General features: G+C 39.6%; 1 protein-coding gene across 4 annotated transcripts in view; it reads right to left on the bottom strand.

Moving 5' to 3' along the window:
- Positions 1–23,347, bottom strand: part of LOC120413530 (dual specificity tyrosine-phosphorylation-regulated kinase 2) — a 220,987-nt gene that overhangs the window by 175,023 nt on the left and 22,617 nt on the right. The window contains exon 1 of one of the 4 annotated variants that reach the window (XM_039574405.2): positions 22,434–23,165. The exons of 2 other annotated variants lie outside the window; for them this stretch is intronic. The gene's annotated coding sequence lies outside the window, so the exon portion shown is untranslated. Of the gene's footprint in view, positions 1–22,433; positions 23,166–23,347 lie in introns of those variants that run through there. One more of the 4 variants, XM_052708309.1, reaches the window with a different exon arrangement.

Genomic DNA, 23,347 nt, shown 5'->3' with positions numbered 1-23,347 from the left:
TAAGTCTCACCCAAACAGCCCACCATTTTTCAATGTCGATACCTCAGCAACGAATGGTCCGATTTTCAATGTTAAAATATGAAACATTTGTGAAATTTTCCGATCTTTTCGAAAACAATATTTTCAAAATTTTCATATCAAGACTAACATTTCAAAAAGGCCAAACATTCAATATGACGCCCTTTAAAAATGTTAGTCTTGATTTGAAAATTTTGAGAATATTGTTTTCGAAAAGATCGGAAATTTTTTACAAATGTTTCATATTTTAACATTGAAAATCAGACCATTAGTTGCTGAGATATCGACATTGAAAAATGGTGGGCTGTTTGGGTGAGACTTAGGAAACATCAATTTTCCTGTTTTCAAACCTTTGCATTGCAATATCTCAGCAACTAAAGGTCGTATCAACAAAGTCCGAAGAAGCAAAATATAGAGAATTTTCTCAGCTTTTCAAAAATATTTATTTCAAAATTGGGCAAACATGTGCACTAATTTTAAAAAATGAAAAACTGCGACTATTTTCAAAAAAGTCACATAAATATGGATTTAACTTGAAAACGGTGCACTTAATCAAAATTTCACTTAAGTACTTTTTGATTGCAAATTTGATTTTACATCGAAAAATGAAGTTGAAACATTTTTGCGACCAATATTTCGATTTTTTTTTTAAATCAGTATTGATTAAAAAAATCATAACTCGGTAAATGATTTTTTAGCAAAACCTGGAAATTTCTAAAAAGTTGGCATTTTATGTCCTCTAAAACATATAAAAAATAGAAAAAATAGTGTTTTTTTGTAAATCGAGTTTTCGTGATAAAAAGTTAAATAAAAAAAATCACCAATTTTTTTTGCCTTGTATTATTTTTTTCCAGTTTAGTCCGTATCCATACCTACAACTTTGCCCAAGACACCAAATCGATAAAAAAATTCCTTCAAAAGATACAGATTTTTGAATTTTCATACATCATTTATGTATGGACAGCTGCCAAATTTGTATGGAAAATTATATGGACAAACTAATGATGCAAAATGGCTTCTTTGGGCATGCCGAAGGCACCAAAAAAGTTTCAGTCGGATTAAAAAATACAAAAAAAATCGAATGACCGAAATCCTAGAGAACTGCTCAGAACTGTCTTTTATTTTTAATTTTTTTCTTTTTTTTTTAAAGGTGAATTTAACTAGATACCCACAGTAAATTTCAAGACAAGTAGACGTCACTGGCTAAACATCAATTATGACAAGAGTCCACCACACCAACGAAATCTGCACGTGGTATTTGTTCCACGCGGCCGAGCAAAATAAACGCCTTTGATGAGATGAATTTCTCCCCCTTTCATTACACTGCTGCGACTGTCTGTTTGACTGACTGGCTCGGGGCAGCAGACTGGACCCGGAGTCGTACGACTAAACGCTTCTCTGCCCCTCTGTCTGACTGACTGATTTGGCTTGGTTGACTGCCGCCGCCAACATAAACGACAGTCCACGTGTGTGTGTGTGTGTGTGTGTGTGTGTGTGTGTGTGTGTGTGTGTGTGTGTGTGTGTGTGTGTGTGTGTGTGTGTGTGTGTGTGTGTGTGTGTGTTTTTTTTTTTTTTTTTTTTTTTTTTTTTACAAGGTCGGAATCTGCTACCAGACACCTGAGAATTCATTCCTCAGGTAGTGTGGGGTTGGGAAAACAAAAAAAGAGTTTTCCCGACCCACTAAACCAGTCCTTGAACGCCGTGCCCTTGTCCCCCCGGGACCACCTTTCGGTATAACTTCGGGGGGAGGCGTTGCATTTTCTGCACTAGTCTACTTACAGGATCCATGCCGGGTGCTAGAACCATTTCCTGTCCTACATACATATGAGTCCATGCGAGGGTTTAACCGCGCCCAAGAATCGCGTTGCTTTTGATCGGCTAGTCATATGCAGCCCTCTCCTTGGACCATCGAGACGTGTACCGATTTGGTAGAGCCAACCGTCATAACGTGCTCTCCTTCACAGCCACACTCGTGGGTTCTCGACTCCTGTGACCATCGAGACGTGTACCGATTTGGTAGAGCCGACCATCATAACGTGCTCTCCTTCACAGCCACACTCGTGGGTTTTCGACTAGGCTCCTAGTCGTTCCTCCTCTGATCGTCTCTCCATTTCCGCTGGAGAGCCGAAGTGATCTGCGTCACCGCTCCGACGACCGCATTCCACTTGGCGATGTCGCTGCACATTCTTCGCACCACATTATCCGGGCTGGTGTCCGCTCCGATAATGGCCAGCATTTCGCTTCGCGCTGCCTCGAAGCGAGGGCAGGCGAACACCACGTGCTCCGGTGTTTCCTCGCAATCGACGCAGTCCGGACAGAGAGGAGACTCTGCATGTCCAAACCTGTGCAGGTACTTCCTGAAGCAGCCATGGCCCGACAGGAACTGTGTGAGGTGGAAGGTGACCTCTCCATGCCTTCTGCTCACCCACGTGGATACGGACGGGATAAGCCGATGCGTCCATCTGCCTTTCTCCGTGGTGTCCCACTCACGTTGCCACCTTGCCAGCGATTCGGCTCTCGCAGCTTCCCGGATACCTCTCGTGCCTCTCCGGGTGTAGCGCACGGTGTCCTCCTCCAGTGTGATGCCGATGGGGATCATTCCGGCTATGACGCCAACTGCTTCCGACGAAATGGTCCTGTACGCGCTTGCAACCCGCATGGCCATCAGTCTCTGCGTTCTGTCGCAGCGCTTCGTCCCCAGCGCCGTCCACCATACCGGTCCGCCGTACCTAAGTATGGACGTCGCGACACTTGCCAAGAGGCGGCGCCTACTGCTCCTGGGTCCAGCGTTGTTCGGCATCATCCTCGACAGTGCCATGATCGCCTTAGCCGCCTTCTCGCAGGCGTAATCGACGTGGCTGTTGAAGTTCAGCCGGTCATCCACCATCACCCCGAGGTACTTGAGCGCTCTCTTCGAGTGCACGACGTGTTCTCCAACGTGAATCTGGGCCTGCTGCACCTTCTTGTGGTTACTAACCAGCACCATCTCCGTCTTGTGGTGAGCGATCCGCAGCTTCACCTCGAGCATCCAGTTCTCGATCATTGCGATTGCCTCCATAGCCAGCACTTCGACCTCCTCGACATTTTCGCCGGTTACCGTCAGCACTATGTCGTCTGCAAAGCCAACAATCTCTACGCCGTTGGGTAGTCCCAGTGTCAACACTCCGTCATACATTCCATTCCACAGTGCTGAACCCAGAATGGATCCCTGCGGAACTCCCGCGGTAACAACAACGGTTTTTTGTCCATCGGCAGTGTCGTAGACCAGCACGCGGTTCTCGAAGTAGCTCTTCAAGATCCTGCACAAATAGTCAGGCACCTTCATTTTGTGCAGCGCTGCTGCTATGGCCGCCCAGCTCGCACTGTTGAACGCGTTCTTGACGTCAATCGTGACTATTGCGCAGCAACGGTTCCCCCTGCGTTTTTTCCTCCGCGCTTCGTCGGCTTTCTCGACCACTTTCCGGATGGCGTCCACCGTGGATCTCCCTTTACGGAAGTGTGTGTGTGTGTGTGTGTGTGTGTGTGTGTGTGTGTGTGTGTGTGTGTGTGTGTGTGTGTGGTTGAAACGAGGAACATCACATAAACTCGCACTTCCTATTACACGGAGAAAAAAGAGTTCCTAAAATCGTGAACAAGCGTTTATGAAAATGGGAACCACGAACAAAGTGTACAAATTTCATGGTACGTTTTTCAAAATCGTACCATGGGATTTGAACACTTTGTTCGAGGTTCCCATTTTCATGAACGCTTGTTCACGATTTTGGGAACTCTTTTTTCTCCGTGTAGTTGTCGAGACACGGAAAGTTTGAACTTGGAGAGCTGAATATATCTGATATCAAATAAGCTAAAAAACATACAAAAATTAAACTTTTTGAAAGGGCCTTCAAATATCTATCCAAAGACGTACGAAAAACCACATTAGGAAGCTAATTTCACTCAAAATAAACACCTTCTATCAATTCTATATATGTTTCCATGCCTCGTTGCAGTGCTGCCAGATCATGAAACATTATAACTAATAAGAATGGTATTTCAAAAATAACTTCCAAATCTTTTCTGAACATAGATTACAGGCTCCGGAAGTTATTATTTAAGGTTCATTCAAGTAAAGATAACTCAAGACAGAGTTGCCAGATCTACTTTTACAATAATATTATTAATAATTTATTATTTTATTGGAAACCTAACGGTTTCGTAGTTCAAAATCCGTGATTTTTTCTGTTAATTTATTACTGCATAAATTTTTCAAAACATAAAAATGTGTAACTAAAATAACCTCAATTTTCCGTGTTTCCACAGCCGTGATTGCAGCGTGACCGTGCACGCTGCAGGCAGGCAGTGATGTTAGGGTTGAGCCCAGTTGATGGGGGCCGCCGGACTGTTTAAACAGACATTTTATATCATCATCATCACCATAAGGCAAAATGCGTACTGTTATACAATAAATTTAGAGCCGACCTCCTCCCGGTGCCCGACAAAGCTTCAGTTTTGGCCGTAGGCTGATAAATCGATTCATCCGAAACTGACTGACGGGGGGGGGGAACTCTTTGAAGACCGACTAATTGTTGTCGGCCGGGGTGCGAGCGCGATTTATGAGCCGTTGATTTACGTAAAAAACGAGAAAAAAAACGAAATAATCACGACCAAATGAAAGCGACCAAAGGTTTGCTTGGGGATGGTCTTGGTCCAGTGAGAAGGCTGCAAATCAGTTGGGCTCAGAGTGAGAGTGGTTGAAGTTTTGCACATCAGGGTGGTGGCAGCAGGGAAATTGCTGGAGGGTGTGGTTGTTTTGATGAATCGAGACGTAATCGAGACAGAAGAAATTTGATGAATTTATTTGGAGATGGAAGTGAACCAAAAATTGTTTACAGTGTTTACTATCCGTTTTCTTTATTAGTGTTAATTTCATGTAGATTTATTACTTTTAAACCAGGAACATGTTACCCGCAACTTGTAATTTTAGAAATTTAACAAACTATTCTAAAGAGCACACGATTTGGTGCAACAAACTGCATCATTAACTCAAAAGTGATAAAAATGCATATGGGGTATTTGTGCAAATGGGAGCAGTATCTTTTCTTTCCATACAAAAACGTCTTTTTAAATCGCTATTGAATTTTTAGGACTAATTTTTAATTTGTCGAAGAGTTGATTTACTCTTTTCGTCAAAATAAAAAAATCGAAAATTTAGCCTTTCATTCAACAATATTTTGTAGTATCCTGTCACGGGCAATCAAAACGAATTGTTGTTGTGTCCTTTAACACTGAAATTTGTCATTTTATTTCTGTCAAAAGAATTAGAGCAGAACCATGACTGACTTTTAGTGAAAATTGTGACTTATTAGCATTCAAAATTGTTGCTTCAAAATCGCGAATCTAACTTGATTATCTCCACCTGATTTCGTTCCAATTGTTTGCCATTTAATCATAAACCTGCAACTATACTTTGATACAAATTAGTTGTGGCAAAAAACAAACGTGCGTCATTTCGCCATGCTTCGTTCATCCATAATCGGTTATCTAACAGTAGTGATCCAGCAGCACCATTCATTGACTTTTGCTTCACCGTTGGGAAAAGGAAATAAAAAGCGAAACTTTGTCGACAAAAAAACAACAAACCACACACACACATACACTCACACAAACCCGGGAAAGTAGCAATCCGGTGAGATACGATCAAAATATGGGATGGAAAATGGAAATGAAAGAAAAACTGAAAAAAAACGCGGAACCGCGACCAAATCGCGAAAACAAATCTAAACTTGCACATAAAACCGTTGTTTGGCTGTGTAACTGTCTCTGTTTGTGTGTATGTGTGCACGCTTTGGTGACCAACTTCAAAACAAAACTTTGGCAGCTCCCCCTCCCCGCCATCCCAATTCATATTAAAATGAAATAAATTGTCAAACTCCCCGGCGCATCGTGCATTAAATTCCCCTTTTCTCCAGTTTGGGGACCAACAACAAATACACACACACATCACGACGACGCGACATGACACACATTGACAGGGCAGACAGACCTGCCAGAGCAGTGTCAGTGTGGAAGGGATAGACAACGGACCAGCAACAACAACAACAACAATGAGCGGGTTTTAGGCTGCTGCTGCTGCCGACGGCAAACAAATGACGGAAAATCATGCGAAAAAAAGAGGAAAAAGACGGAAGAAAAACTACCGTCATGTGACGAAATCGACGGTAATGAATGTAATAAAATTTATTTATTTTACATCATTTTCGGTTGCGGTGGCTTAAAAGGGGTTTGAATTGTGGTGGTACATGAAATCACATTGGTTTAACCACGATGAGATTTGTCAATTTTGGCAATTAATTACACAAATTACTGGTCCAAAATGATTAATTACATAAAATACTAAATTAATTTTCACTATGATGAAAAAATATTTAATTTAATGTTATAAAAAATTCAGTATTTATTGCTATGGTTCTAAACTAAATTATTTATAAATAGCTCACTCAATAACTCTTCCAAAATTAAAACTTAATAAAATAGAATAAAAGCACTTACCTAATAACAAGCAAACGAACTTTAGTATTTTTTTGTTCTAAGTCCTTAAATGTTTTTTTGTACCAATCGAGATATTGTAAATTTTGCGTGTAATTTTTAATGAAAATTGCAGAATATTTCACAAAAGTTTCATGTTTACACAATGAAAATCGTTTCCGAGCTATAGGTGATCAACGTCAAAATTGCCTCCCACTAGAAAGTACTGAAACTTGGTCAGTTATCGCAAGTCGAATGTCATTAAAATATTTAAGTTGTTTGAAAAAAGGCTCCCTGATTTTTCGTGCCAAACATAAACATTGAAAAATATTTGCAGCGGCTCTTCATGAAAACTGTTAAATTCATCAAAATAACGTTTAGTTTTAAAAAGTTTTTCAAACATTGGTTTGACACTATTTTATTTGTTTGGTTTTTCTCAAGCATTTAAAAAAATCCGTTACCAAAAATACGGATAATGTGAAATGTGACATTTACATTGGATTTAATTTCTGCATCTGATTATTTGTCAATTCTAATTTGACTGAGTTTGATTTTAAACATTGAAACATTTGTGTCAGAAAAATTTGCAAATTTTCCAGGAAAATTGCTCAGCTCTTAAAAAAAGACTGTCATTTCTGCAGATTATGAAAAAATGAAAAAAAAACATATTTTTATTTTTATTGATTTTTAAATGGTTAACACTAGAACACTTTGCATAAATAAATGATAATTAAGAAAATTATGGTTTCAAATATTTGATCCACATAAACTTCAAATAATTTTGACTGCAAAGCATAAAAAATAAATCAATGCATTTTTTAATAAAAATGAATAGATTTTGGATTCATATAACTTTTTATACTGGGTAATATACCATGGCATTGCCTTCCGTTTTCAATTGGCTTCGCTAACCAACATGTGAAAAATACATTTTTAAAATAAAAATACTTAAATTACTCAAAAATTACTTTAGTTACAAATTAATTACTTTAAATTAATCTAATTACCATGAATGAATTGAATTACCAGCTTAAAATAATTATTAATTACTTGCCAGTCTGAGGCCTTGCTGGAAACCCTTGTCTTCAAACTCAGAAAGGAATGATTTTCATTCAGAAAAAAAACATCATTTGTATATTTCACCATTTTTTGTAAATTTACCTTCACATTTCTACAAAGTTCAACTAAGTTATAAGGCAATAACAAAAAAACATCATTCAGATATTGCACTTTTTTGTTTCTTTTAACTTCTCTACATTGTAATAAAACTCCACAAAGTTATGAGGCGGACAATGATAAAAATAATAATAAATTGAAAAATAAGCAATTTCAGGAAATATATTGAAAAGTTTCTACATTTTCGAAAAACTTTATATTATAAAAAGAGCAATTCCAGTTCAAAACGAAAATTTTTCAGGTAATTTTTTCTCGACCCTCTCTGATTTCAATGAAACTTTGTAGACATGTTATCCTACGCTTATACAAGCCATTTTTCGTATATGGAGCCAGTTTCACTCGATAATGACATTTGAGAAGGGCGTAAGGGTTTTATATATTTACGTTATGTTTAAATAACGAAATACAAATATATATTTGTAATACGTAATTTAAACTTTGCTGTAACTCGATGTAGAATTTTTTAAATTGCGTGCGCGCTTGTTGTGCCTCGATACGGCTCCGCGAAAGTATCCTCAAAACCACGGTTACTCGGTTTTATCGCGACCCAAAGTGATACTAATCAACGCGGGAAGGTGCCGGGAATCAGTGCAGTGAATTATATTTCCCCTGCGACCGGTGGCGGAGCAGAAAAAGTGAAGATTATTCTGCTGCACAGCGGCGGCATCGTGGGAAGAAACAAAGGAAGCAAAACAAGTGATCGGTCGTGGCCTGGGCTAGTGTTTCGCTACGGGTGACGACACGCACACCATTAAAGGTCGATCGCGGTGTGTCGAGAGTGCAATTTTTTTTGAGAAAAAAAGTGGTAAAAGTTTTTGAAATTGTTGAAAATTTAGAAAGTGATTTCGGTAGCGCAAAAGCACACAAGCACAAAGCAGTGTATTTATGTTTTGCTGCTACGTTCTCTTCCGGATATGAAGACCGTTAGGCTTCGAGACAAAAGCCCCCGTTACGGTATCGAGAGAAAACCGGAGCTAAGTCTCGGTAGCTCGTAGGCGACCTCGTCGCCCCGAGGCTAGGTAGCGCGGCCCTGATAAGGCTGCCTACCGAAAAAGAGGATCGCGAATGGCAAGAAGATTGGAAATCCGGAGCAAACGGCAGAAGCCTATTAAAAAGCAGATCACCGATTGGCGACTCGGTTCTTGGAACTGCAGATCCCTGAACTTTTTGGGTTTCCAGTTCGCATTGGCGAATGAGTTGCAACCTCGCAACTTCGATGTTGTGGCACTGCAGGAGGTGTGCTTGGAGGAGGAGCAGGTGCTCGACTGGCCAGGTCGGCAGACCGATTCCCGTTTTTTTCTGAGCGGCGGCAAGGACAAGAAGCTGGGTACCGGCTTTATTGTGCGGGGCAAGATGCAGGATCGCGTGTTCGGCTTCACGGCGATCAGCGAGCGGATGTGCAAGTTGAGGATAAGAGGCCGTTTCTTCAACTACAGCATAATCAACGTGCACTGCCCCCACGAGGAAAAGTCCGATGATGAAAAGGAAGCATTCTACGCGACGCTGGAGGAGGTGTATGACGGCTGTCCGCGGCAGGATGTGAAAGTCATCATTGGGGATATGAACGCTCGGTTTGGGAGGGAGGAAATGTATCGGCCGACAATAGGCCCAGAAAGCCTGCACTCGGTCACGAACGACAACGGCCAACGCTGCATTGACTTTGCAGCCTCCCGAGGAATGGTGGTCAGGAGCACCTACTTCCCTCGCAAGGACATCCACAAAGCCACCTGGACATCACCTGACCAACGGACGAAAACGCAAATCGACCACGTCCTGATCGACGGCCGATTCTTCTCGGACGTAACGCACGTGCGCACCTTTCGCGGTGCGAATATTGACTCGGACCACTACCTAGTTGGAGTTGACATGCGCTCAAAGCTGTCGACGGTGTTTAACCAACGCCGGAGCCGGCGGGCCCCTCCGTTCAACACCGCGTGTCTTCAGAACGGAGAAGTGGCCCACAGGTACGCGCAGCAGCTGGAAGCGAATCTGCCAGGTGAGGAGGAACTTGGCGCAGCCTCGCTCGAAGATGGTTGGAGTCGCATACGCTCAGCCATCGGCAGTGCAGCGGAAGCCACACTGGGTAGTGCGATCCGAGTCAGCCGAAACGATTGGTACGACGACGAGTGCCAACGGATTACCGCCGAGAAGAAGGCAGCTTACGACAGGAAGCTGCACAAGGCGACGAGAGGGAACGTGGAACGATACAGGCAGGCTCGGAATCGGCAGGTCGCGGTCTTCAAGCTCAAAAAGCGCCAGCAGGAAGACCGGGATTGCGCAGAAATGGAGCAGCTATTCCGAGCTAACGAGTCGCGGAAGTTTTACGAGAAGGTGAACCGGTCCCGCAAAGGCTTCGTGCCGCGAGCCGATGTATGCAGGGACAACGAGGGGAACTTGATCGTGAACAAAAGCGAGGTGTTGGACAGGTGGAAGCAGTACTTCAACGAGCACCTTAACGGCGATGAAGCGGACGGAGACGGCGTTGGAGTCAACCTTGGAGCGCCCGCAGCTGATGAACAGTTCCCGGCGCCTGATCTAGAAACGGTGAAGAGGGAGATCAGGAAGCTGAAGAACAACAGAGCTGCCGGCAAGGATCGGTTACCCGGTGAGCTCTTCAAATATGGAGGAGAGAAACTGGCGAGGGCGCTTCACTGTGTGATCTCCAAGATCTGGGAGGAGGAGAAGCTACCGGAGGAGTGGATGGATGGTGTCGTGTGCCCCATCTACAAAAAGGGCGATAAGCTGGACTGCGGCAACTACCGCGGCATCACGCTTATCAACGCGGCCTACAAAATCCTCTCCCAGATCCTCTGCCGTCAGCTGTCACCCCATGCAAGGAGGTTCGTGGGGCCCTACCAAGCGGGCTTCACTGGCGCGCGCGCCACCACGGACCAAATATTTTGTCTCCGACAGATCCTCGAGAAATGTCGTGAGTACAACGTGCCCACACATCACATCTTTATCGACTTCAAGGCGGCCTATGATACAGTCGACCGCGAGCAGCTATGGCAGATTATGCACGAGAACGGGTTTCCGCCTAAACTGACTCGACTGATCAAGGCTACCTTGGATGGTGTGATGTGTCACGTGCGTGTTTCGGGGGATTTAGCGGAACCCTTTGGATCACGCCGAGGGCTGCGGCAAGGTGATGGCCTATCCTGTGCGCTATTTAACATCGTCCTTGAGGGCATTATTCGAAGGGCGGGCATTGACACGAGTGGCACGATCATGAACAGATCCTACCAGCTGCTTGCTTTTGCCGATGACATCGACATTGTGGCAAGAAACCTGGAGACGGTGAAGGATGTCTACACCCGACTGAAGGTACAAGCAAGGCGTGTAGGACTTGGCATGAATACGACGAAGACGAAGTACATGAGAGGAAGGGGTTCGAAGGACGTTGGCCCCCCATGTCTCACCCCTCTAGCTGTGGATGATGATGAGTTGGAGGAGGTGAGCGAGTTCGTGTACTTGGGATCGCTGGTAACCGCCGACAACGACACCAGCAAAGAGATCCGGACTCGTATTTTTGCCGGGAATCGTGCGTACTTCGGATTACGGAAGACTCTCACATCAGATCGAGTGCAACGCCGCACGAAGCTGACGATGTACAAAACACTGATTAGACCGGTAGTCCTCTATGGCCACGAGACTTGGACGATGCGGCAGGAGGACGAACGAGCCCTTGGAGTTTTCGAACGGAAGGTGCTACGAACGATCTACGGTGGAGTGCAGGTGTCTGACGGAGTGTGGCGAAGACGCATGAACCACGAACTGCACGCGTTTCTTGAAGAACCGACCATCGCCACCCAGGCGAAGATCGGGAGGCTCAGGTGGGCCGGCCATGTCGCCCGAATGGACGAGAGCCAGCCTGTCAGACTGCTTTTTGACCGCGCTGAACCAGCTGGCGGAACAGGCAGAAGAGCAGGGAAACCGCGCGCACGGTGGGGAGATCAAGTGAATGGTGATATCCGGAAGATCTGTAACCTGGGAAATTGGAGAGTAGCAGCTCAAGATCGAGAAAGATGGAAGCGTCTTCTTGCTACAGCACGCGTACCTGGTGCGCTATGCTGATTGGTATGGTATGGTATGTATGTAACTCGATGCCGTCGCATCGTATCAAAAAGTGGTCAAAGCCAAACTTGAAGGAAATTTCACAGGCTTTATTTAAAAAAATACTCTTAAAGTAAAAAAACACGCCACTTTCATAAGTTTTTAAGATTTTTAGGTTTTAAAGTCAAATTTGAAGGTGACTCTTAAAAAACTAAAATAAAAACAAAAATCATTTTCTCAACTGGTTTTTTAAAGTGCTCTAAACAAAAAAAAATAAAGCAAAATTGAACTGAAAAAATTGTGGTTCACCTTTAAATTATACTTTTTAACTTGAAAATCTCAAAATTTCATAAAAGTGGTGTGTTATTGCTTTGAGTATATTTTTTTCAGAATTCTCGTCTAATTTCCTACCACTTTGACGTCTTTGACCATTTTTGATACGATGCAACAGCTTCGAGATACAGAAATATTTAAATTACAAAATACAAAAATACATCAAACACTAACGCCCTTATCATATGTCATTTTGAATTAAAACTGGCTCCATGTACACAAAAATGGCTTACATAAGCTTAGGATATAACGTCTACAAAGTTACATTGAAATCGGAGAGGGTCCGGTACAACCGATACTCTGTTTGACATGGAATTGCTCTAATAAATTATTCATTACTGATCATACACAATTTTGGAAAAAGTTTTTTAATTTAGTTCACGTTTAAATTAACATTGAATTGAAATGCTAAAATTTCAAACAAAATCCCACCCTACTTTCTTGTTACATCACTTCACTCACGTTTTAAAACAAAACATTTAAAATAATTCAACGCAATTTCTTCATCCGCAATTACAAACATATGCAGCGGCAAAACAAGTCGCAACAAGCCGTCAATTGCGCGTACTTTTTCTTGCATTATTTACTTGTTTTACCTATCAATCGCAATCAGCAGATTTTCCAACGAACCACAACTGGTGTATATCTTTGCCAGGGGTTTTTTTTCTCCCCATCTCATTGCTTGAAGGTAGGTCCGTAACGAAACCGTCTGTTGCTCTCGCGAATTGATAAAAATAATATTTACCACTTTCACGCGCCACCTATGGCGCCTTTTTCTCCACCACACTCATTTGCCTCATAATAGGCCACCCTTATTTAAGGGGGGTTCGATCGTAGGGGAAAACTTCTTTCATAGCTTACTGAAATTAGGTTTGAATTCTCAATTTATGAATGCACTCTTTAAACCAATTTCAAATATTATTATTTTTTACTAAATTTACTAGAAGTTATGAAATTATATTTGTTTAAACTAAACACAAACTCTCCTAGCAATTCAATTATCCAATCTCCCCTATAAACTTTGTCTGTAGAAACAGACACTATTCCGAGCAAAAGTGGCCACTCTCCGCACCCTAAGCTTGTATTGCTGTTAAAATTTAAGCCCTGTTTATCTTCAGCCGAACATTTCACGCTGCTACTGACTGTTGGTGAAGGACACACAACAACAAAAACACAGACAGACATGAATCAACATCACATCTCAAACGCGGCTGGACCACAGATTCGATGCGCTCTCGTTTAATTAAATCCATGAATAGGCACCAAATTCAAAGGTGGATACAAAAGAAAATTTTGCATAGAAATGGTGTTTTTTTACTTGGTGTAATGGCAGCGCTATCAAAGAATAAAAACATTTGTAAGGAGATTTTGTTTCCTTTCACAAGCTTAATAATGAGTAGGGGAAAAAGTTGTGGTGAATTGCCACTGCTCAAAATAATTTTCTCTTCATTTAAAATTGCTCCGTTAATAATGTAAAATAATTTGACTTTCACTTGGTTGGACAAAAGTTCCAAATATTAAAAACTTATAAAACAGTCTGAGCTTAACTCTCTAATGCTCAATTTTTTGTTAGATTTTTTCTCATTCTCCAGGTTCAGGATGTCTACTTCCCTTGTTTAATGTTTTCCTTGTTTTATTTTATGTATTTTAATTTACTTTTTTATGTTCAGTTTATGCTTGTTTCTGATAGTATTTGGCTTATTCTTTTACCTCCCATCACCTTTTTAGTTTGTTTCATGTTTTTTCAATCACTTTTTCCTAGTTATGTTTGTTTTCACATTTTTCTATTGAATGATACCATTATCATTTCAATTATAAATAATTAAAGTGGAAAATTGATTTCCCGAAAAGCTTTGGGGAAAGGATCATTGGTGTCTTCAGAAGAGTTGTTGAAAATGGGAAGGGGCAACTTTTGGCTTAGTTGAAAATCAGGGTGGTTCACGATTAAAGTGTTCAACTTGTCAGGAATATTTCTGATTTTTTTATATTTCAGAAAGTTGTTTAGCTTGCTAATCCAAGCTACTTTGTCCACGACACCACAATTTTATCTTGCAATCTACCCTTCTCTCTCTTTTTTTTACCGTGTAAGAGCGAGTCCACGAACAGGGCATACCCCTTTGTATGGGACGTCGTTTGGACCTCATCAATCTGCCTGAAATTTTCAGGGGTTGTTTGTACATATAAAACTAGCATCTGGCCAAAATATGAGCATTTCAAGATACTTTAACTTTTTGAGTGGGGCAAATCGGGACACAAAGTTTGAAGGTTCAAAACGCCAAAAATCTTAAAATGACTATAACTTTGGCAAAATTTAATTTAATTTCAAAATTTAAATGCATCTTAAAGAGCTTAAAAATGCAACAAAATGCAGTAAGAAGCATCCCAATTGGTTAAATCTAAAGGGAGTTATTGGCATTTAAGTAAAAAAATAGCATAATTTTCAAACTCAAATAAAAAAGTGTTCCATCCAGATATCAACTCGATTCGACCTGCAGCTTGTAGGGGGCATCTGAGACTATCATCTGAGACTAAGAACGCTTTCGGTAAGGCAGTTTAACATATTAAATAGACACTTTTACTTTTTGTGAATTTTTTAGTTGTAAATTTTTGCTCGGGAGACCCCTTGGATCAAATATTCCGAAGATAATTTTAACATATTCGTGTTTCTGAGACAATTTCACAATAGAAACATGCACAATGTTTAAATTCATCCATTAAAAAATGAAAGTTAACAAAATAAGAAGCTGCTTTTTTTCTGGTGGCAGTATCCTTGGAAACGAACTTGATTTTCAATTAATGTGAATCGAAGATTTTTTTATCTTTTATTTTTTAAACGGCTAATTTAAAAATGGATAAAAATATACATTTTTAAGCATGTTTCTATTATGAAATTGTCTCAGGAACAAGAATATGATAAAATTACCACCCGAGAATGTGATCTAAGGGGTCCCCTGAGCAAAAATTTACAACCAGAAAATTCACTAAAAGTAAAAGTGTCTATTTAATATGTTAAACTACCTTACCCAAAGCGTTCTCAGTCTCAGATGGTAGAGCCAGATGTCCCCTACAAGCTGCAGGTCAAATCGAGTTGATATCTAGATGGAACACTTTATTTCTTTGAGTTTGAAAATTGTGCTTTTTCACTAAAATGCCAATAACTCCCTTTAGATTTAACAAATTGGAATGCTTCATCCTGCATTTTGTTGCATTTTTAAGCCCTTTCAGATGCATTTTGATTGTTGAAATTAAATTTAATTTTGCCTAAGTAACAGCCTTTTTCAGATTTTTGACATTGTTGAACCTTCAAACTTTGTGTTCCGATTTGCCTCACTTCCCGTTGACCTAGAGTGCTCATATTTTGGCCAGATGCTAGTTTTATATGGTTTATATGTTTATGTATTTTAATTTACATTTATTATGTTCAGTTTATTTTTGTTTCTGATAGTATTATGCTTATTCTACTAACTCCTAACACATTTTCCCTTTTTAATATGTTAAATGTTTTTACAGTCACTTTTCCATGTTTTGCTTGTTTTTAACATTTTCTTCTATAGAATGATACCATTTGCATTTAAATTGTAAAAAAAATCGTAGAGGCATTATTTCGGACATTATAAACAGTTCTGGAAATGTCCAAGAAGATGCTAGTTAAAACACAGCCTTAGTTGGCCCCTAAAAAATTGAAATTAAAAAAAAAACAAACTTTTTTCAAAATTATTCTTGTAATCGCGATAATTCGTGATGTTTATGAGCAAGTCCCTAATTTTTATACATATTTTTTTGTAATTGTCTGCTCTACAACTTTGTTGAATATTATTACACTTTAAAACATGTTCCAAAATTGTTTACAGTTGAGTAACGGAAAATGGCATAGTTTACAAAATTTTTTAATGTTTTTTTTTAAGAAAAATGCGTTTTTTCAGAATCTAGAGTACGCCATCAAACCGGGCGTTCAATTTTACATAAAAGTCCCTAGGACACCAAATTTCCGTTTCAGGCTGCAAATTATTGAAAAACACCTCTTTTTACGCATGTTATAAAATGAAAGAGGTCGTACCGCCCCTCCGTCACGAGATATCAAAAAACGGACCTCGGATTCGTGATCAGGGACAAAAGTTACCCCTTAGGACAAAGTTTCACGCAAATCGAAGAGGGGTCGGGGCAACAGCTGTGTGAGTTGGCGAAGAACTACCTATTTTCAATATCACAAATAAAAAAAGACGTTAAAATTTAGTTTAAAAAAAATATGTTCACAAGTTCATTGCACAGTGGTACAGATCGTAAATAATGTGGAAAATTGACATTCAGAAAAAATTTCAGAAGAGTTGTTGCAAATGGAAAAGAGCAACTTTTGGCTTGGATTAATATTAGGGTGGTTTAATATTAGGGTGTCTAAGTTTTCAGGAATATTTTTTTGGATTTTTTGTTTTAAATTTTAGACAGTTGCTGAGCTCAATTATCCAAGCGACTTTGCCGAAGAAACTAAAATTATATTGCGTAATCTACACCTTATACGACCAAAGTTAAATAAAACTTCTGAGCAAACGATCAAAAAACAGACATAAAAAACATAGCTCTACAAACGCTGAAAAAATCTCAGGGGTGTTTTTCTTTAAACTCGAGATGTCACATTTGAAAATGTCTAAATTTCAAAGGAAAAGTATATGGCGCCACCCTAACGAATTTCAAAAATTGTCCAACTAAATGTTTTTGCATGTATCGATGTATCGATTAAGGGTCATATTTTGTATTTTTTTGTAAAATTATCATAGTTGCCCCTCCCCATTTGCGACAACTTTTCTGAAGACACCAATACTCAAGTCCAACTCTAGACCATTTATATTTTGAAAATTTGTCCTTCTCAGTATTCACACCTGCTAAGGATTCTAGATAATCAAAACATTTTTACTGCTTCATTCTAAAAGCTCGCTCTCTTCAGCCCTAAAGCCACGTTATTTTTAGGCACGATGGTGTGAATGAGCCAGAAAAAAGTGTCTTAGCGCAAACGACGACGACACTGGCACAAAGATCATTGAAAGCAAAGGATAATTGCGCGCCTGGAGGCGGCACAAACGCACACAACCGTGAAAGCCCACGCAAACTGGAGCTGAGAGGCATCTCATCGCGTACTGATGCTGCGTCAAGTGAGTGTGTCCTTGTGTTTTTTTTTTTTTGTTGCCACGGCATACTCTCACTTGGACCATTTTCGAGGATGATGAGTAGTGATGGTTGTGTAGTGTGTGGGCTTTTATGTTTTGTGCAAGTCGAACGAATTCAGGGACTGTATTTGAAAAAAAAACATCAAATGTTATAAGAATATTAAGCATATCAGAAAATGTGTTGTAAATAAAGGTGTTCCTGGAAAAATAAGTTCTTCATTGCTTCAATCTTCGTTTAATATTAATCTGGTTATCTAATAAAATAAAGTTTTTTTTCTGCACAGTAAAAATATGAAAGCCAATCAAGATTCTATTTTTATATGACATAAGCTATCGAACACAATCCAGACACCACCAATTTGCATTCCGCCACCCACAAACTATAACCCTGATGGTCCACATCCGTACCCAATCGCATAAAAATACACGATTCCATCCTATTTTTGCATCATCCCCCTGGTGGACCATCACAATACATAGCCATAGCAAACTACACAGCCACACGTGTGTGTCTGTTTTTTCCCCGCACGTGGGTGTGTGTGTGTGTGTCCTTCGTCAGAGAACAGCATCATCACAGCAGCGCCTGGAAAACGTGCGAAGAACATACACACAAATGGAAAGAGAGCTTTTAACCCCACACCAGACGTTTCATCCTATTTGGTCCTGACTTTTTTTTTCTCTTGCATCAATCCACTTTCCCGGCCCAGTCACCAAACGTTCTTTGTGAAACTAGTGCTAGTTCACGAAGTATTTTGGACTAACAGAAAATAAAAAAGCGATAAATCTTCTTATTCCTTACATTTCAATCGAAAAAATTTAACTATGCGGAAATACTAGATTTTTGAGTTTTCTCTTAAACAGATTTTGAAAAACACTTCATTATTTTTTAATCTTTTTTGCACCTTCCACTAAAAGCAAATAAAAAAGTAATTTTACTGTGCAGATTTAATAAGATTTCAGTTTTTATTTTTATATTTTTGGGGTTGGTTCAAACTTTGTAGTGGTGTTCTCTTTTCGCACGTCTCCATTCATTTTTGGCAGTTGTAAATATTTGCAAACTATATCTTCAAAAAAGATTTTTGGATCGATTTGGTGTGTTCATGAAAGTTTTTAGTAAGGATGAGAATAATTCAAAAAATAATTGCTACACCTCTAAAAAAGTATACCAAATTTTCTATCTGACATTTTTGTTCACAAAATCGAAGTGAAATTTTGCAAACTATCTCTCTTAGACAGTAAACATATATGGGTAATTCTCCGCCAACTCACACAGCAGTTGCCCCGACCAATCTTCGATTTGCGTGAAATTTTGTCCTAAGGGGTAACTTTTGTCCCTGATCATGAATCCGAGGTCCGTTTTTTGATATCTCGTGACGGAGAGGCGGTACGACCCTTTCCATTTTTGAGCATGCGAAAAAAGAGGTGTTTTTCAATAATTTGCAGTATGAAACGGTGATGAGATAGAAATTTGGTGTCAAAGGGACTTTTATATAAAATTAGACGCTCAATTTTATTGCGTCCTCAGAATTCCGAAAAAAAGTTTTTTTCATCGAAAAAAAAACACTAAAAAAGTTTTAAAATTCTCGTATTTTCCGTTACTCGACTGTAATTTTTTTTGAAACATGTCATTTTATGGGAAATTTAATGTACTTTTCGAATCTACATTGACCAGAAGGGTCATTCCCTCCGTCACGAGATATCAAAAAACGGACCTCGGATTCGTGATCAGTGACAAAAGTTATCCCCTTAGGACAAAGTTTCACGCAATTCGAAGAGGGGTCGGGGCAACTTTTTCCGTTTTCGTGTGAGTTGGTAGAGAATTATCCGTATTAATTTTGAAGGTTAATTTTGAAAGATTGAATATAACCTCTTTTATGTTGTAATTTTATCTCGTTTTAGACTGTAAAGGTCATACGTCATTTCAGAAAAGAGGTAAAATTACACATTTTTTCTGACATAAAAGATGTATCCCTTCACAGATGTAACATAACCATGTTTTTTTACGGATCTGGTACATTTCGCTGAATGTCGTTTAGCTGACGGTCATTTCGCCTTCATTGCCTTCTCGTATTTGAAATAAGGCAAAAACTCACAGGAATCATTTAAATAATATGCAAGGAATGCAAAAACCCTCAGAAAGTATTTAAAATTATATGCTGAAAATAATAGAACTGTTCATTTTTGGATATATTCAAGAACTCACAGAAATAATACAAAAAATATGCTATAAGATTACGAAGAATGCTATAGCTAAAAGAAATCAATCAAAATTATGTACAGAAAATTGAAAGAACTGCTCATGTTTGAAAGCATCCAAAAACTCACAAAAACAAGTCAAACAATTTACTTAAAAAAAACAAAAAAAACGCAAGAATTATCTTAAACTACTCCGAATAATACGCTGAAAATTAAAAAAAAGGTTGTAAAGAATGCTAAAAACTCTCAGAAATAATTAAAATAATATAATAAAGAACTGTTTGAAAGAATGCAAAAATTAACAAAATTTGTTTCTATTAACTCGATTAATACACAAAAATCAAAATCAAATTATTCGCTCTACAGCATTTCCTTGGCGTTCTCGATTGCGAGATTCCTACTCGAAACTAGGTGTTCGAAGGCTTGATTGTTGAGGCAATTGCAAACCTCTTTTTACACCTTAGCTTCCATCCACCCCGGGATTCGAACTGACGACCTTTGGATTGTGAGTCCAACTGCCTACCAGCGACTCCACCGAGGCAGGACCCAGGGAGACGACTCCTACACCTGGACTGAGCTAACGACCTAACCTTTTTAAGGTTAGTCCGGGACCAACATTTACTTCCCTTCCGACGGAAGGCGTGATCAGACAAATCTCGTCTCGAAAAATGCCACCGGGACCGTCTGGGATCGAACCCAGGCCGACTGGGTGAGAGGCAATCACGCTTACCCCTACACCACGGTCCCGGCTTTAATACACCATGCTAACAATAAAAAAAATCACAAAATTTTAAAAAGAATGCAAAAACTGCCTTAATGGTTTAAACATTATTATTTTTTAAAATACCTTTAATACAATTAGCGTCTTTTTTATTTAGTTTTATACGATTTTTTTTGACGACGCCCCATTTGACGAATTTAAGTGAAATATCCCGCACCCTTGATTACTGTGTATTTGAAAATAGCAAAAATATTAAATTTTTGGGGGAAATCTCAAATGTTAAGGAGATTAAGCATTCGGTCCTCAAACAAACCATCCACATTAACGACCCCCGGGTCTTTTGTGGTCTCTATTGCAAGTTTCTGCTCGAACCTAGGAGTCCGAAGGCTTGAATGGGGAGAGCACCCAAACCTCTTTCTACTCCAAGGAACCTTCCACCCCAGTGTTTGAACTGACGACCTTTGGATTGCGAGTCCAACCGCCGCCAGCGATTCCACCGGAGTAGGCTTGGTTTGGTGTGTTGTTTGTACTTATGGCATGGAGACGACTCCTACACCTGGAGTGACTTAACGGCCTAACAACCAAGGCCGGGACCGACATTTTACTTCCTCATCCGATGGAAGGTTGCAGCAGATGGGAATCGAACCCAGAATCATCCGCTTACAAAGCAGACAGCGTAACCATTCGGCCACGCACTGCCACAATCATTCGGTCCTATTTCCATCCATTTTGCATCCAACTTATGAGCTATTTATCACTTAAATTCAGGCTAAAAAAACAATATTCAGAAGTTGAAATTGGACGTAAGTGTACTGTTATGGCAACATGAGGTGACTGATTGAATTACATGCTGCTCTCCTTAAATATCTACAAGATTTCTTTTAATGCACAGTAAAAAGCTTTGTTTTAAAAAATTTCCACAAACAGGATTATTATAAACAATGAATTACATGTTTCCATCACTGTTTAGTATCATTCCATGTCGTGATTTTCACGAGACCAACCGGTCACGTTCCTCTTATTTTTATCCCCTTTTGCACAGAAACTTCAAAACAGAAGCTTTTGTTTCAGGATTTTCCTCATTTTCCCTTGGCATACATATACAGTTTTTGTGTCTTATTTTCATTTTTAAAGTTTTGTCTCCTTCATACCAAGAGGACAAACCGGTGCGTGTAGGGGAGAGTGGGGAGACTTGATCCCCGGGGACACTTGATCCCAAGCCTGTATCTCGTCAGCATGTGGGTAAAACAATTAGCTTTGTTCTAGAAAGTTGTGCTAAATTAACTAAAACTCATTGTAGAAAACAAAGAAAAAAATTAAAAAATGTTTAGATTGAGTTACACACATTTTTCTAAAACGAGCTGCAAAAAACTTCTAAGAGATCTTTTTTTCTTTGTTTTGATATGTATAGAAAACACTCAAAAATTATTCACAAAAATATTTTTTATACATGAATTGTTTGATAAACTTATCAACTCCAAAACCCTTACGCATTTGATGTTAAATTTATCGTCATACTATTTTTACAATCAATTGTTTAAAAAAGTGCGTTTAGGGAGACTTGATTCCTGCATTTTTACAGTCACTGGAATCAGCTTCAAGATTAATTATTTGGGCTGGGTTTTCATACATAGTTTCCTTTAGTATAGTTGTACAGAACTTACTGCAGTTAGAACCTTTTTTCAAAATTTTTGTAAACAAAAATTTCCAGCTTTTTTAAACATGCTTCATTTTGGTCTAAAAAATAATATTTTAAGTTTTTAAATATTTTACATAATAAACTTGTTATATTTTGAACACAAACGTACAGGTTTTATGTGAAATTGCTTAACTTATAGAAAATTAAAAGTTTGGATGAATAAGAAACATTTTGCTTAAGATTTCTTCAAAATGTTGAAAGGGGGATCAAGTTACCCCTAACATTTTTAAAATGCCGGTTTAAAATATTTTTTTAAAACGCTTGGCATGATTCGAACAGTTCATCTGATGAAATACCCTTATTAGCCAAACATAGATGAATGTTTAAGCTTTCAATTCATGCAAAAAGTTTATAGTTTTGTGAGAAATTGACAGAGTTATGTGCGATACAAAAAAAGGGGATCAAGTCTCCCCACTCTCCCCTATGTGAGTGTTTGTGTGTGCAGTTCGACATAAAGAGGGGGTAATTTTAGACCAACTGTCAGTGGTTTGCCCCAGCCTGCATGACTGCACTGGGATTTGAATAGGAAAATTCTTGTGTGACTACGTGACAGTGTACTTGTGTGTCTCTGTACCTTTTTCCGGGATGTTTTTCCTCCGATTGATAATTGGATTCTCGCTGGACTGCTGCAAGCCTGGTGAACGTTTTCTTTTTCTTTTGTTTGATGAAAATGATTTTTCCTCTTAGCTTGTTATAATCCGTTTTCTTGCGTTTGTGTTGATTTTTCACTCCCGGTGCTGGCTGCTATCCTGTAGCCGAATCTCTTTATCGCAGATGTTTCCCTTGATCTTTCCTTCACGTTCACTTTTGATCCGCAGTATTTTTAAACTAATCACACAGAGTGCGCGACCAATAACACACTAAACACCGCGTCAAGTAGCGTGAAAAATAACGCAGCTCACTTTTTATTTTGCTTTTTATCCTCACATAAAATCACGACCCCTTTGCAGGACAAAATACAAACTCAGCTCACTTGGTCGCAGACGAACGCGTTTTGCTTTCTTTCCAAACAAACACGTGGAAAATTCGGGGAAAACTCAAAAAACGCGACGCGAAAAACAAAATCGGTTTTATTTTCCTATTTTCCAGTGCACACTGAAACAAACCAACTCCAATTTTCCTCGACTGGTTTCCTTTTTTCTTCCTCGCTCTCTCTCTTGCAACAAAAAAACCAAGACTTTTCCTCACTGGTCTGGATTTTCCTCCTCACGCAAAGTGCCTCAGCACAGGAAAAACGCGCAACTGTGGAAAATCTCAACCGTACCGTGCAGCGTTGCGTCCGGGACTGAACGACTGTGCCAACTGCTGGCCATGGGAGAGAGTACCGACCAAGTTGTTGGCGGTGGCCGAGGACCAACCGATCGACAAAACCGACCGAAGAAGACCAACATGCTGCAGAGCGGTTCTGGTGTGTGTGTTTTGACGGTCGACTCTGGCAGTGAAAAGCGTTTAAGGGGGAACCTCTAGCAGCATTAGGAGTGTTCTGAA

This window comes from Culex pipiens, chromosome 2 (assembly GCF_016801865.2).
Source record: "Culex pipiens pallens isolate TS chromosome 2, TS_CPP_V2, whole genome shotgun sequence".
NCBI lineage: Eukaryota > Metazoa > Arthropoda > Insecta > Diptera > Culicidae > Culex > Culex pipiens.
The sequence above is the reverse complement of the archived record's forward strand: the minus strand, read 5'-3'. Positions and strand labels throughout refer to the sequence as shown.